The sequence below is a fragment of the Harmonia axyridis genome, chromosome 2 (genome assembly GCF_914767665.1).
Source record: "Harmonia axyridis chromosome 2, icHarAxyr1.1, whole genome shotgun sequence".
Lineage (NCBI taxonomy): Eukaryota > Metazoa > Arthropoda > Insecta > Coleoptera > Coccinellidae > Harmonia > Harmonia axyridis.
The window spans coordinates 62377440-62395087 of NC_059502.1; positions in this window are offsets into that span (position 1 = coordinate 62377440).

Sequence of the window (17648 nt, forward strand, 5' to 3'; positions counted from 1 at the left end):
TCAGGTTTCGTGAAGCATTGCGATTTTCTATGGCTTGATTAATTTTTCAGTAATAATATAGCTCATTTTATTGATATTGCGTTCAATGTTCAAAGCGTTTTTAGTTTTGATGGGATAGACCAACGATTTCAATTATTATCGCAGAATAATGTTGAATAATAACTTCTTAAATGTAAACAGTTCCATATTTTGGTACAATAAAGATACTCATTTCTCGATAGATGATATTTTTTATTTATTAATTTCAATCCAATATATATTACCTATCAATCAATTATTTTGTCTGTTTATTTGAAAGTAATTAGGAACGAAAATGTTGTAAATATCGAGTGAAAATATAATCATTTTCAAGATAAATTTCCTAGAAGCAGATTTTTTTTCTCATGGTATGTTTCCATTTTTTATTGCGATTTAAACTCAATTATTTTCAATCAATTGAAAATTTTAATTATGTGTTTCAGTTCAGTATTACTCACGAAATTTTGCATAACATTGCATATTACTGCCACTTATCCATGATAGGTAGTGAAGTTCAACTATATACGAGTACTATCTGTATCTCTTGAAATATTGAGATAACATAATACGAAATGAGTTTATCATCCAGCTAATGTCATTTCTCACGGAAGTGAAGTTTTCAATGAGAGAAACATTAACAAATCATGAGTTTTTGCTATTATTCAAATTCGTAATCTAGTAATTTTTCCAGGAAGGTTGGCTTATATCTTATTTTCAATCTAGTCACTTGAACACGAATCTGAAGACAAAACTTCAATAATACAAGTAACTCAAATAACCTGCAATATGACATGTAATGAAAACAGAATTATAGATACTTTCAACAACATTAATCATTTTTTCAATACAATTGTAGTGAGGAAACGAAAATATGACAATAAAAAATTCATACTTAAAAAGTTTTCTTGCTCTTTCAATATGTGACTTGGTACCAAAGCATGAGGAAAGAAAAACCATCTATTTCTAATGGAATTCCTTAGTATGATCGTTAAAAAAAAACAATCAATGCAATGGATGTCAGTCAATTATACAGGGTGTTTTTAAATTAGACATCTTTCTTGGAGGAGGTATAAGTATCATTTATTTACTATCGATTGAGCTATATTTCTGGATAACCAAAAATCAACGGTTTCCGAGATATTTGTGTCCTTGTGTTTTTCAAAAAATTTCTCACTGCACTTCGTTTTTCGTCAATTTTTTCTACGTTAACCAAGTTTGATTTACATTTTGTATTATTTCCATCAGAGAAAGGTATGATATGTATGAAAAAAGCAAAACTATACTGTATTAGATGTTGAATAAGAATTATTATGATTTGAAAGTTGGTATATGAAGAAAAGAATAGTAAATTTATAATATAAACTAGCGGACCCGACAGACGTTGTCCTGTACACACGTCTTTAATTTCATACTTTTTTTAATGAGCTGAAACAATCTGGACCGCTTTGATGAAAATTATTATTGAAAAGTTATTACTTTGTTAAATAAATAACAGCATCGTAAATGAAAACTTTAACTCATTTTAATGAAAGGTGAAAAAGCTTGCACTCAAAACATTTTATAACATATATAGGTATTTATTTTTTTTTATTTTACAAAAACTTAATTTATCGTAATGCCATTGGATGTACAATATTTTTAGTTAGTCCATGAGGAGTATAAACAAACAAACTCGATGGTTTTCCAACTCTGGAACACGCAACGTACAATTGGCCGTGAGAAAAACACGGATTTTCTATGTCTAAGCCACAAAATGTCATCGTTTGACATTCCAAAATCAACAACTCCTTATAAATAAGAAATTAATTGAAAAAACATTTTCCAGTAGACCAAACTGTAAATCTAAACCATTCTCGAATCTCCACGAACACACACAAAAAATTTCATCAAAATTGGTCCAGTCGTTTAGGAGGAGTTCAGTCACATACACACGCACACAAGAAATATATATATTAAGATTTGCCTGCAACTTTCGAATTCCACAATGTATGTATGACAAAATCATTTTAATAACTTGCCATATTTCCTTCTTTATTTTCTAAAAAAGTTTTCGCTAGAATACACGCACTAGTTTTGTTTCAGCAGATTTTGATTTGAGAGCGGAAAGAAGCAAAGAAAGGAAAGTAATGAATTGAATATTTTTTAGTACAATTAAACTCAAAATTGCAGTAGAAAATGTATATATAAATTATGTTTCAAATGTCTTCCACCATTCCTTATACAAGGAACTCCCAATCTTTTCGTTGCTTCGTCTATTCGACAGCAAATGAATTATTCTAACAGGTCCTCCAAGGTTCAATGTAATTTGGAAACACCCTGTATAGAACAAAATATGTCTACTAAATCCTTTAAATAAATGTGGTCCCGAGAATTCAATTGGCGCATGAACGACCAGCGCTTGAAAGGTGAATATTTTCATTTTTCTACCAGAGACTACCATTTTTGCTATATTCACTATACAAAAAAAAAACTATAATAAAGAAAACGAGAAAACCTCCGACCTTCAAAATGATTTTAAAATGAAACAAGGTGTTTGTGTCATAATACAAATCTTTTTTCTACACAGTAAGATATTGGTGTCAATTTGCAGTATAACGAACAATTTATATTATTCTCAATGAGATGATTATCTGTACAGAAGCTCCTCATTTCGTGATAAAAGTTGAACGAACCCATGCGACCTAGAGTGAGTACTCTTATTTCAAACGCACAATGTTTTTACGAAACGATGAAATTCGATCCGAAGCTAATTATTTCCATTTTTATAGTTATGTAAAAGAATGGCCGAATTCTGGGATCAATATTGAGACTGATGGGTGATTCGAAACGAATGTAAAGATTGTAAATAATTCAAGAAAATTTTTAAGAAATCAGATTCAATAAACAAATAAAATATAAAATTTCATTTGATATATAAAGCACTGCGTGATTTGCATTTAGGGTTATTCATTCCTAAATCCGAAGTTTATAAATATTAGTGAAGGGCTCAACTCGTTGATTGTAGTTTGAAATCTATGAAACTGTCAAAAATGAACTGAAATTGAACACAGAAATTATGATTTGATCCAGCAAATCACCACGATAAAAGTTTTATGAAACCCACCATAGGTGTAGTAAAAGGAAATCCATTATTTTTATAATGGATGGCTTTACTTATCTCTATCTCGCGTTGTATAAGTTCGATCGGATTCCACTAGATCGCTTTAGAACGAGATTTCGTACTACAAAAGCTTTTCTGACAGTTTTGTGATTATAGTTGACTCAGTTCAGTTTGAGCGCGCGTCATGGGATGGAAAAAAGAAAATATACGTGATATTTTAGAGTTTTTCTCCGATAAAGGCTAAAATGCAAGTTGCTGAAAATGTAAATTGATTGTTTATGACCATGGTCCTTATAATGTGTAAGCGAATCCCACGCAATTTTGGTTTCGTGGATTCCGTTCCGGTAATTTCGATATCAAAGATTCAAAACGCAGTGAAAGGCCAATTGTCGATAAAATCATGGACATGATCGAGTCTGACCGTCATGTAAGCACTGTTTTTATTGCCCAAGAGTTAGAATTGTCCAAAAAACCGTTTGGAACCCTTTACATGAGTCGGGTCTCTAGAAGAAGCTCAATGTATGGGTACCACAAGATTTAACGTAAAAAAATCTCATGTACCGACTTTCCATCTGTGAATCACAACGAAATCGACCCATTCTTGATGCGATTAGTAACTGGTGATGAAAAGTGGATCACTTACGACAACGTCAAGCGAAAACGGTCGTGGACAAGTTAGGATTGAAAGCCAGGAAGGTTTTGCTGTGTGTTTGGTGGGATTGGCAGGGATTTATCTACTATGAGGCGCTCCCCTACGGCACAACTGGTAACTCGAGACTCTACTGTCAAGCTTTGGCTGATAGAAGAGAAATTCTGTTTCAGCAGGACAACACCAGGCCACACAAATCGATAGTGACTCGCCAGAAGCTCCGGCACCTTGGTTGGGAGATTGTTATGCATCCACCTTATAGTCCGGACCTGACACCAAGTGATCTGTTCTTGTCCATAGCGAGCAATTTTGCGTGTGAAAAATTAACTTCGTCAGAGGTTTGTGCAAATCGACTGTCTTATGCTATTACCTTCAAGTTATCGAACAAAACGACGCATTTTTGACCTTAATCGGATCATTCTAACTATGAATGGTAATTAAAGCCCTGTTGCTCATGCAAAAATAATGGATTTCTTTTCACTACACATGAACAAAAGCCTTTCAAAGCTTCTTTCAGAATTTCCTTTTGATCGCGCTACCAGAACCAGAAAAATATTACCAAATATTTCGTTACAGCATGTCCGACTAGGTTAAATTATAGTTTGTACATGTGAAATAATCAATAATCACTTGAATACAAGCATCGAATCAACATAACTCCCAATCTAGATAAACTGACAACACTAACGTCACAGAGGTAAATCAATGCTCATACATATTTAAGGGCGCAATATGCACATGAATGAACGAATCCTCAAGGGATCCAGTAGTTTCAGAGATCCCATCGTTAGACATCGACAAGCATCATAAATTGTATAATCGATTCTCAATAATATAAGAATCCTTTGCTTCTTAATCCTGCGATAAATACATTGAAGATATTTAAAAAGGTAAGAATTTTTTATGTTGATCTATTGTTCGAAACATAATGACCTAAAATCAATACGAGATTCTGCGATTTTGTCAGTCCTCAAACATGAATAACTCACTTTCAAACTGAAATGACTATGGAAAATCAGACTTGTTCAATTGCAACGCTTATGTGAATGAAAAAAAAATTATAACAACCTTTCTGTGTCCTCTACAACAGCTGTAGATTCCAAATTGAAATTCAGCATTTGGCACTGCTTACAAACTTGGTGACGAACATGGTGGAGAATTTTGAACGCTTTCTTTTTTTTCTGACGTTTTATGTCGGCAGTTACATATATCCTAGATTTCTAAAGTTATTGCCAATGTTTCAACAAATGAAAATTACTGACGAATTAATTATTTTGCACTCCTCCTGTGTGTCAAACTTTTTGACTTAACATAATGTTATAGTAGGTGTTCGTAATCACAATAACTTTCGAAAGAAAAGACAGGACATGAAATTTTCAGGTTACTTTTATAGTTTAAATACGCCGGTTGAGTTTTTTTTTTGTTTGACTGATACGCGAAAAACCCTCTTAAGTGGGGCATTCTGATGATAATTTGTCGTAAACATTTAAGTGGTTATTTTATTTATATATACAAACTAAATTCCAAGCTAGTTCGATATGTTGTCCACAACCAAAATTTCTAATTCTTTAATGTCTAAGTTTTTTGAATATTTTCTTTCAATTTTCTATGGTTCTGATGATGCCATCAACACAAAACACAATAATAAACGTAATTATTATTTTATATCTCCATACAAATTCAACTCGATCTGTTTCAAAAAAACATTGAGTTTATTGAGTTTTTTCCAACATTTTTCATGAATTTTCTCTGGTTCTGGTGACGCCAGTATTTACATGAAATTGTGCACAAAGTTTGAAATTGTTTGCTGACATCTGAATGAAAAACTTTATTTTTTTTCTCTCTGGTTCTGATGATGCCATCAAGATGAAATCCAGCTTATAGCTTGAAATTGTTGTTTCAATCTAAAAGTAAATTTCATTCCGATCGAATGTGTGATTTTAATTATAGATTTCATTATCGGAAAAACAACTTTTTGAACGGCCATATCTACTGAACACCTAGTAGAATATTTCCCAAGCTCTTAACTACGGCATTCGAGATAAGAAGCTAACCTGAATATTTCGAAATTCATGGTTTTTCCATTCGAGAGTTATCGTGTTAACGGACAGTCATCATCAGTGGGTCGAAGAGCAAATTTTTCCAATTTGTTACTTCTCGAATTTTCATGGACTATTACGTATTTCCATGAGTTTATCATAACTGTAAAAAATTTTCTCAGAATGAACTAAGTATATTATTATCGCAAACGATTCGATATCCAAGAAAAAGCTGCGGTTGGTTTGTGCTTTTCAGAAAAACCTTGAATAAATAAATCGATCCACCAATTTCAATTCTTATGGAGAAACTATTATCTTAACAAAAAAAAATCATTTATTGCATGTTTAAGTAAATCATGATTAATCATTCCGAACTTGCACTGTTAGGTCTAGTTGGCCTTGATTCTATTGCGAAATCTTATGAGCGTTGCATTGGTTGGTAACATTGCTTCCTATAAAAATTGTGAGAAGTACATCTTAGGTGAAATGTGCATTGAACAGGGTATTTAACCGAGAACTTGACTCATATATCGATATTTCAATGAAACAACTAGTTCTACTTTGGAGTAGATTGAATCATAAGATGGTATTTTTAAACAATGATCTCTTTGAATATGAATGTTTTGATATTTTTACGAGAGCCCCATATTCGCATATTAGGTAACTTGTTCACTAGTTATTTGATATAGAGTTTTGAGAACATTTCAAAATCACTTTGACTTTCAAGTTCTGTAGTTGCCCACCACTTTGTTTGTGGTATCTCCTTCAAAAGTACATTATGTTAACTGCACTCATTTGATGCGTACACAAAAAAACTTTTTTGAATTTTTTTTGAGAATGGGATGAAACCCGAAACATGCATGTCAACAAGATTATATATATTTGACTAAAAATTGTGAAACGTCAAGTCAAGTATTATATTTTATTTTCTTTTATTAATTTTATCATAATATACATAAATCGATTTCTGGAATTCTCTTAAATGAACGAAATATTGAATGTAAAGTTTAAAAACCATTTGCATGAATATTGGTCCAAAAATCAGTTGCTATCCCATATGGATTATCCTATAGCTCGACAAAAATATCACTGAATTTTTAAAGCAAAATCAGGGAATACATTTCAAAAAATCGATCCTCAGAAAGTTGTCTGCATTTAATCATAATTATAGAATTGAAAACATACGATGAAACTCAATGAAAAATTTTGTAACCTGAGAATAAAATATTGTTTTCATGATTAATTCATATAATTTCATAATTAATTAATAACAATGTAATATTCACGTTTTCTGATCTCTAATGGTATCGAAAATCTTGCACCAAAATTGATTATTATAAATTAGATCGAAGTAGTTTTGATGTGACGTTTATTTGTTATTATCATCTGTAACAAATACCCATAAATGTAGACGGCTGATGTTATTCGTGATCATTCCATAAGCTAATACTTGGTCTTGTTATTATAATATAACGAGCTCAAAAACGAACTAGGTCAAAGGTCAATCTAGAAAGTCGAACTTGGCTTTAATATGGTAATGTTTGTTGTGATTTTGTTGATCTATAATTTCTATCATTTCTTTTTTTTCAGTAGCTCGAAAAAACCTGTGAGTGTTAATTTTAAAGGCTCAAAATCAACAATGCAAAACCTAAGATTTCATTCCCAAAAAATTTCCTAGTGAAAATTATATACAGGGTGATTCACTGGGATGGTCTATTAGACGTTTATGGAAAACTAATCATAATTTTGAGCTGAGAATTTGCATATTAGGGTTTGAGACAATGATTTTTCTCCCTGAAATATTTTCAGATCTCTACAACTTCCGGTTATACCGGAAACAGACTACTACTTCCTTATTTCAAATGGCACACCCAGTATATTATTGCATCGTTAGATAGCTTTTTTGATGGCAATTTCGGCAATATGCCATACCTTGGGAAAAACTCAACGGTTCATGAGTTATTGGGATTCTTATGAAAAAAAGGTGGCGATGAGGACTCACATTTTTTTGAATATTTCAGCAGAAAAAGCTTTTTTCGAACAAATTTTTTTCTTTTTCGATTCCGCAAATACGTAGTATTATAAGACTGTTTTCGGCTTGGAACAAAAATGTACAGGGTGTTTATAAGAGGATCATGAACTTGGACAACTCAAATTCATCAAAACTCAAGATTTTCAAATTAGAACCTATATTCTTTATTATTTCAGTCGATACTACGTCCAAAAATAGTGGGTGTTACTTAAGCAAACCCTATACCTAAAATGAATAATTTAAGAGTTATCGAGGAAGAACTTTAAATGAGGAAAAACCGCTATTTATAACTGTGTGGAGTAGTCTGCGATTTCCGAAAAACACACTTTCTAAAATAAGGTTCAACTTCTTGTTGGGAGAAGCCTGTATATTTTGCTACTCTTCCAGGTAATACGAGTTGAAATTAATATTCACTTCAAACTGTTCGTTTCAATATTAGGCACTCGATAACTCAATCAAGCTGAATATCTATTATTGACATCCATTCAACTCTCGAGACATTAAAAACCTAGAACATTATCGGCCTCATTATGGTCGATCTAGAGGCCCTTGCCTCATTATCGAAAAGAAGTAAATAAAAGTAGTTCCCAGCTGACTATATGTAAGAATTATGTATAATGATTTCTAATGGGAGCGTTTCGATGATTTCTCCATAATCAAGAACATATGTAGGTTAAGCAGCAACATCCATAATCAACACGAAGTAAATAATAGCCGATATACATACAAGTTACGTTAGTTGTTATCTCAGTTATACGTCATAATTGAAGGAAAGTATATAGCTAACATTTTTTTTTTCAACAAAATAACACTCTCTAGTATGCGTCGGTTAGAACTGATGATTTCCACAGAAAGTTTTCATTAGAACAGAAAAGATTAAGATTTTGCAGCCTGGGTAGCAAGGAATGAGCTCCGATCTTTTAGGACTCTCTTGCATTTCCCGAAAAAAAATGTTTTCGATGACTTTTTCCAACATTTGTGGCCGTATATCGGCAATAACACGGCGAATGTTGTCTTCCAAATGGTCAAGGGTTTGTGGCTCATCCGCACAGACCAATGACTTTATATAGCCCCACAGAAAATAGTCTAGCGGTGTTAAATCACAAGATCTTGGAGGCCAATTCACAGGTCCAAAACGTGAAATTAGGCGGTCATCAAACTTGTCTTTCAATAAATCGATTGTGGCACGAGCTGTGTGACATGTTGCGTCGTCTTGTTGGAGCCACAGCTCCTGGACATCATGGTTGTTCAATTCAGGAATGAAAAAGTTAGTGATCATGGCTCTATACCGATCACCATTGACTGTAACGTTCTGGCCTCGGTTCTGGCCATCATCGTTTTTGAAGAAGTACGGACCAATGATTCCACCAGCCCATAAAGCGCACCAAACAGTCATTTTTTGGATGTAACGGTATTTCGACATACACTTGAGGATTATCTTCACTCCAAATGCGGCAGTTTTGTTTGTTGACGTAGCCATTCAACCAGAAGTGCGCTTCATCGCTCAACAAAATAAAATGGACGTAGTGCGCGATACGTATTCCGCACAGAACCATTATTTTCGAAAGGAAATTGCACTATTTGGAAGCGTTGTTTAGGCGTGAGTCTATTCATGAGGAATTGCCATACCAAACTGAGAATAAATCACTTGACAGCTGTTAAATCGGTTGTCATATTGAATAGTAATGCCAACTTAAAGTTATATACCTCGAAAAAAACACCTTTTATAAAACAAGTTGCAGATTAGGCTTCTATTCCAACAAGAATCCTTCGTCGCTCGTTTTCGAACGCATGAGTATTGAAATTGCCTTCTGCAACGAGTATTAGACGATATTTTCTCTATTTCAGTCAAGTTTTGAGAATTATTGTAGAAATTCAATGAAAAATTCAGATTATTCATCCTCTTCTAGTGACATTTCTATTGTATCATGGCAGTTGGTGCGACTGTTACGAAAATTGACATATTACGGAATTTGAATCGTACGTTTCAAATTTTGAAATAATTGATGATTACGCATTTAATTCGTGAATTGTGTCTGACGAAATCGATTTAACGTCGCCAAAGTTAAGAGAAATTGCGAATAATGTTGCAAATCATTTCACTATATCCAAATCATATTATATTGACAAATGACGTGTGTTAAAATTTGATAGGATCGGAAGTCAGCGTAGACAAACACAAAACGAAAAATATAACTGAAAACAATGTTGTAATGAGTTCATTACAATTACTATTTTGAGTACTTTGATAGTACTGAAATAGAGAAAATCTTCACCATTCTTGTGATGAATTTCAATGCATTGTTGGAGCATGTACCTTTCCATTCAACCAAAACATATAATAAAAAAAATGTAGTCTTCAATGAGCGCATGAATGACGAGCGCTCAAAAGCTCGTGATACCATCTCAGTGCTTTCCTTCATTTATTCATTTATTTCATACGAAAATGATCCACCAAACTGTTCAACAATAGAACAAATTCGCTCATATACTCTAGAAGTTAATTAATTTTTCTAAATTGAATTCAATGTAGTTTGTCGCTCACAGCCTTCTGCAATTACTTAATTCTAAAAATCTAATAGACAATTGCTCTCATTGTATAGCAAACAACCTTCATCTCTATACTTAATTATGGAGCACTGGGCAGAAGGTTAAAAATACACGCGAGTGTTTTGCACGTGTAGAACACGCATGCAACAAGTTGATAATGACAATCAGATAAACTCAATTCTGGAAATATTTGCCTGGATTAAGTGAGAAAATTTGAAAACCCGTTTCTCTTCACATGCACACTTATTGATGAACTCGTCAATTTCAAGACTAGTTTTGAACTCACGAATTTTCGAAAATGTTAATTAGGGGCACTGAACCAAGTTTAAACCCGGCAGCACGATTTTGCGTATTTGTCCGAATTTTGAAGCCAGTCTAGTAATAAATGTTCGATGGATTCAGTCCTCACTCTAAGATAGTTCATTATCAATAAAATAAAGCAAAAAATATTATTATTTTTATTGTGTTCAATACACTGATGAAGAATTAATGGTAAAAATCAATTCCGTCCGTCCATCTGGTGACACGATAACTCTGGTACTAGAAACTTGAAACTTATTAGTTCACGGTCAGAATACATATCTCAGTTAGATTCGACAATGAGTAAAAATACTTCAATTTAGAAATCAGTTTTAAAACAGCAAAAGGAATGTTTATACGAAATACAGGAAAATGAAATCGTTTTTGGTGAAATTTCGATTTCTCAGAATCTGTCCGTCAGATTTGATTTTAATTACATATTATGTATCTATTATAAATTCGTCGATTTAATAAGTAAACCGAAAATTGAGCTATGCAGCTTCCACAAGGAAAAAATATTTCTGTAAATATCTTTCAAACAGGCTGATTCGTAACAATTTTTTCGGAAATGTAACGGGTGTATTTTTTCGAGGTATATAACTTTAAGTTGGCATTTCTGTTCAAGATGGCGACCGATTTAACAGCTGTCAAGTGATTTATTCTCCGTTTGGTTTGGCAATTCATCATGAATAGACTCACGCCTAAACAAGGTTTGCAAATAGTGCAATTTCATTTCGAAAATAATGATTCTGTGCCGATTACGTATCACGCACTACGTCCATTAGCGATGAAGCGCACTTCTGGTTGAATGACTACGTCAACAAACAAAACTGCCGTATTTGGAGTGAAGCTAATCCTCAAGTGCATGTCGAAACACCGTTACATCCAGAAAAACTTACTGTTTGGTGCGCTTTATGGGCTGGTGGAATCATTGGTCCGTACTTCTTCAAAAACGATGATGGCCAGAACGTTACAATCAATGGTGATCGGTATAGAGCCATGATTACTAACTTTTCATTCCTGAATTGAACAACCATGATGCCTGGGAGCTTTGGTTTCAACAAGACGGCGCAACATGACACACAGCTCGTGCCACAATCGATTCATTGAAAGACACGTTTGGTGACCGCCTAATTTCACGTTTTAGACCTGTGAATTGGCCTCCAAGATCTTGAGATTTAACACCGCTAGACTACTTTCTCTGGGGCTATGTAAAGTCATTGGTCTATGCGGATAAGCCACAAACCCTTGACCATTTGGAAGACAACATTCGCCGTGTTATTGCCGATATACGGCCACAAATGTTGGAAAAAGTCATCGAAAATTGGACGTCCAGATTGGACTACATCCGAGCCAGCCGTGGCGGTCATATGCCAATAATCATATTTAAAATGTAATGCCACAAGATTATCTTGCGGATAAATAAAATTCATGTCAATCGAATAATCCATCGTTGTTTTATTGCAATTTAAAGTTCTATAGCTCTAAAAAAAACACCCTTTATAATAATGTAATAGCACAGATATATTGAAAAGAGAAAAGTCAAGCCTTTCATAAATGCATTTCTTATTTTTGAATGTTTTCTCGTTCCCTCAAAAATTACTTTTTAATGACATTGTTTTGAAGTAATTGTGAGTTTTCATGACATACCTATCACTTTGTGGGTTAATCAGGAACTTTGAGGGAACATACTTATTTTGAAAACCTCAAAATTTAATTAAAAACTGAACTGAATTATATCGAAGAAAAAATCTATGTTCGAAATTTTGTAAAAAATTACATTAATACGAACTTCACTTCAGATCTTTCCCAATTTTTTTTATATCTATCATACTATCATATCTACATACCTATCAAATTCATTTCCAACATTCATTAAGAATTTTCAGTTAACGAATTTCCATATTTTCCAATTTCACTCGACAACATTTCGCTGAAATTTTATAATTCACAGGAAAAGTTCCTATAACTTCATCAATCAAAATACTCAAAACACGACTACTACCGACACAAACATTCACATTATTGTTATTGCAGAACAATAATCATCACATTATATCAGCTTTTATTTTGAGGCGTACCTTGTCCAACGATTTGCGATATTTTTCGACAAATTTAAATAAACAACTTGAAGGACTTGAATGTTTTCGTCCATATAATCTCCATATAAAACAGAAATTTATTGCAGATTCTTAGAAAATTGCGATCTACGTCGCTTCTATAGAATTTCGATAGGTTACGCAAGGTGGAGAAATGTATTTACTATTTTATTTTGCTACTATCCTTGAACCTGAAATTTCCACCGCAAGTTAGCGATAAATATATTTATATGTATATAAATATTAGCGATAGTTGCAGCAACCTCCACTTGATGCCAGACATAACAGCGTCTGAATTGTTGCCCGGGAGTCTGGGTTATCTGCATATAAAATGGGATCTTTTTGCTTTATTATATCCAGTCATGAACCATCAGAAAGGGTCAGATTAAAAAATTAATCCCTCCAGAAATTTTCATAGTTTAGGTTTAGCAATATTTAGAAACCAAAAATTAAATAAAACATCCGAGCTGCGTGACATGTTGCGACGTCTTGTTGGAATCACAGCTCCTGGACATCATGGTTGTTCAATTCAGGAATGAAAAAGTTAGTAATCATGGCTCTATACCGATCACCATTGACTGTAACGTTCTGGCCATCATCGTTTTTGAAGAAGTACGGACCAATGATTCCACCAGCCCATAAAGCGCACCAAACAGTCAGTTTTTCTGGATGTAACGGTGTTTCGACATACATTTGAGGATTAGCTTCACTCCAAATGCGGCAGTTTTGTTTGTTGACGTAGCCATTCAACCAGAAGTGCGCTTCATCGCTAAACAAAATAAAATGGACGTAGTGCGCGATACGTATTCAGCACAGAACCATTATTTTCGAAATGAAATTGCACTAATTGCAAGCGTTTTTCCGGCGTGAGTCTATTCACGATGAATTGCCAAACCAAACTGAGAATAAATCACTTGACAGCTGTCAAATCGGTCGCCATCTTGAACAGTAATGTCAACTTAAAGTCATATACCTCGAAAAAAAGCCCCCTTCAAAATGGGATCTTTTGCTTTATTATATCCAGTCATGAACCATCAGAAAGGGTCAGATAAAAAAAATTAATCCCTCCAGAAATTTTCATAGTTTACGTTTAGCAATATGTAGAAACCAAAAATTAAATGAAAAACCCGGTCGTCCTCAATTTTGCCCAGAAACTATTCGAGTGAATTTTAGTACAAAGACTACAAAGATTGGTTTCAAAGTACATATATCGCGTTGATCCCTTAGCTTGAGATTATAAGATAAAAACACTGCAAACTTTCCACTATGGTTTATTTGCGACATCATATCAGGGGCGGATCCAGGCGATGTTTGAGGAGGGGCCATATAAAGTCACGGCTCATATAGGTTAGCAAAAAAGTGGAAATTCTTATAGAAAGATGGTTTTTATTAATTTTATCATATTCAGTTTCCAAAATTTTTGTAGAACAAAAACAAGTTCAACAAATTTTACATATTTCATAAATATGATATATGTAAATTTATTTCATAAGAAAACTTAGGCGCACGAAAGTATAAGGTGTAGTAAAAAGAAATCCATTATTTTTGCATGAATAACAAGGCATCAATTACCATATTTAAAATGATCCAATTTAGGTCAAATATGCGCTGTTTCATTTAATAACTACAGTTCCAAGTTAACAGTTGTGCCTTTTGGGAGCAGCTCTTCGTAGATAACTCCCTGCCAATCTCACTAAACACACAGCAAAACCTTCCTGATCGTTTCCGATGGCTCACCGCGATTTGACCACAACCGTTTTTGCTTGACGTTGTCGTAGCCCCTATGTACACCCCCCCTTTATCCGCCCCTGCATCATACTAGAGTCAGAAAGAAAGAGGATTTTATTTAGATGTAATCAAAATTATTTAATTGTAATCAAAAATCAAGGAAAATATCGAAAAAATATTCCTCAATATTAACGTAACCACAAAACGGCCGCAGTTGAGATTCTGGTTGTTGTTGAAAGAAACAATTTCGAGCTTAGTCAAGAATATCAATCTGATCACATCATCAGAATCAAAGAAAATAAAAAAAATATTGATAGCACTGTTAGAACCGTGGAAAATTCAAGCATAATATCGAAAAAAGGCGCACGTATCAATGATCGCGCAAAAGCTAGTGCTCTCTCATTTTTTATTTCATTGAGGAATTTCATTTCGCATAATCTTATCTTTGGATATGTAGCATAAACATTTCAAACACAAAAAATATTTTATATCAAATCCGAGAACATGTTAATGATATATAAACATAATTTATCCGTAGAATTTTGTGATATGAACATTTGAACTATGAAAATCTTATAATTAACATTTTTGAAACGGTTCACTTAACATGAAGATAATGCTTTCAGATGGAATTGAAATTTGACCCATTGAATTAATAATTGTCGAATACATCTTTAAGGAGCTTTTTTGTGCGCTTGTCCAAATCCATATTTTTCGTAATTTTTTTGGTACCTATCTCTCTTGTGGATGAACTTTATATGAAACATAATTCACAAATCTGATGGATAGATTTTGAGATATCGATATTTGAAAAGAAAATGTGATTCAATCTACCAATTAGGTATACGATGCTTTCGCAATTTTGAGTGGAGATAAGTTTCAATATTTTGCAATTAATTTAAATTTCAGGTCGATGGGATAGGTATATCTTCAATTATTGAGGAAACAAATTTTTATATAACTTCAGAACAATTTTGGATTTGCCAATTGATGAACTTGATGGATATTTGAACCAAATCATTTAAAATCACATTAAAAATAAGAAATAACAAAATTTGGGTACAGTACAATAGTGTTGCTTGAATCAGAGGCACAAATCGAAGCGTAAATATGCAAATTTAAGATTTAGATGATCATATTTCGTCTCACAATTTTGAATATCAAAAGAATATTGAAAAAAATTCTGACTATAAAATCTTCTAAAACTCAAAGCTTTTTCGGAGTGTTTTACGTAGTATCATCATGCTTTAAACTTAATAACTTATCAATGTAGGTTTCCGAGAAATAAATTGTTTCCAATTCGATTTCTTGTTTTTTTACTCTTAAAATATATAGATCGGATTTTGTTCTCGAACGACTTCATCACTAAAAATCAAAGAGAATAAAAAACAATAGTTCGTTCTATTCAATTGGAACAAGGTCATCATCAACTGAGAACTGTCGATTGTGATAACCAAACAACACGCTTATCAAAAACCTTTGGAAATAGTCGTTAATATTGATCTAGATGAATAACACTTGATCGTCTAACAAGTTTATTTTGTCTGAAATTCATGGCACGTTTCTTCGAGATTATTATTCAACTCTTCCAACAAAGTTTGTGATTCGTGCTTCTGATATTCCAAAGTTCCTGCCGTAATAAACTTTATATGATTCTTTGTTCCGTGGAGTCTTATCTCTTGTTAAATACATGTAGGTATTGCCATTGTTTTAACATTATTTGTGTCTAATGAGCTCACGTCTTACATAATCTGAGCTCTCGTAAATCTCGTAACAAAAGGCTTTATTCTTTGCAGTCGAAATTTTGTTGAAGTTCCGATTGGAGTCCCCAATTATGAATGTCTTAAAAAATTAAATTGCTTCCGAATCAACTGAAGGTAGAGGAAGAGGAAGATGAAAAAATTTCCGTTAGCGAAATGTATTTCAAGTGAAATGCATTTTAGATAGGTACGTGGCTGTTTGTCGGTCTGCCTATGTGTCCACACATCCTTCTAACAGCCTCAACTTCAACAATTATTATTATACAAGGGTTATTATTTTTGTATTGAGAATACAAAAATAAACAAGCGATTTTGATGCAAAATATTTTACTGCTTTTCAAATAATAGCCTTCAAGATCTATACACTTTTGCATGCGATTGAACCATCATTCGAAATATTTTTTCCAGTCAGAAGATGGTAGTTCTAAAACATGCGCTTTGAAGACCTCAACCGCATCTTCGGGTGATGAAAATCGTTGTCCACGAAGTTTATTTTTAATTTCTGGGAAAAGGAATAAGTTATTCGGTGGCAATCGGGGCTGTAAGGCGGATAACCCGTTAGTTTGATTTTTTGTGTGTCCAAATACTCATTCGTTCTATTTGATGTGTGAGCTCGATTTGTCATGATTCAAGATGATTCGTCGTTTTGGGTTTGTTTCTCTCAATTTACCGAAAACTTCAGGCAAACAAATGGTTTCAGACCACTCTGAATTAACGGTCTTTTGATTTATAAGAGCCAAAATTGCCACAGGACCAGTTTTCGTGGAGAAAGACGCCACCCTTTGCTTTTTAACGCTTCGAGAACGAAAAACTTATGTTGGCTTTGCTTCACATAGAAACACCCAAACTGCCCACTAGCTTTTTCTTTCTGGCTCGTATGCAACTCATCACCTGTGACGATGCAGTAGGCCGCTTTGGATGCACCACAGTTGTAACGGGTGTTTTTTTTTTCGAGGTATATAACTTTAAGTTGGCATTACTGTTCAAGATGGCGACCGATTCAACAGCTGTCAAGTGATTTATTCTCAGTTTGGTTTGGCAATTCATCATGAATAGACTCACGCCTGAACAACGCTTGCAAATAGTGCAATTTTATTTCGAAAATAATGGTTCTGTGCGGAATACGTATCGCGCACTACGTCCATTTTATTTTGTTTAGCGATGAAGCGCAATTCTGGTTGAATGGCTACGTCAACAAACAAAACTGCCGCATTTGGAGTGGAGCTAATCCTCGAGTGTATGTCGAAACACCGTTACATCCAGAAAAACTGACTGTTTGGTGCGCTTTATGGGCTGGTGGAATCATTGGTCCGTACTTCTTCAAAAACGATGATGGCCAGAACGTTACAGTCAATGGTGATCGGTATAGAGCC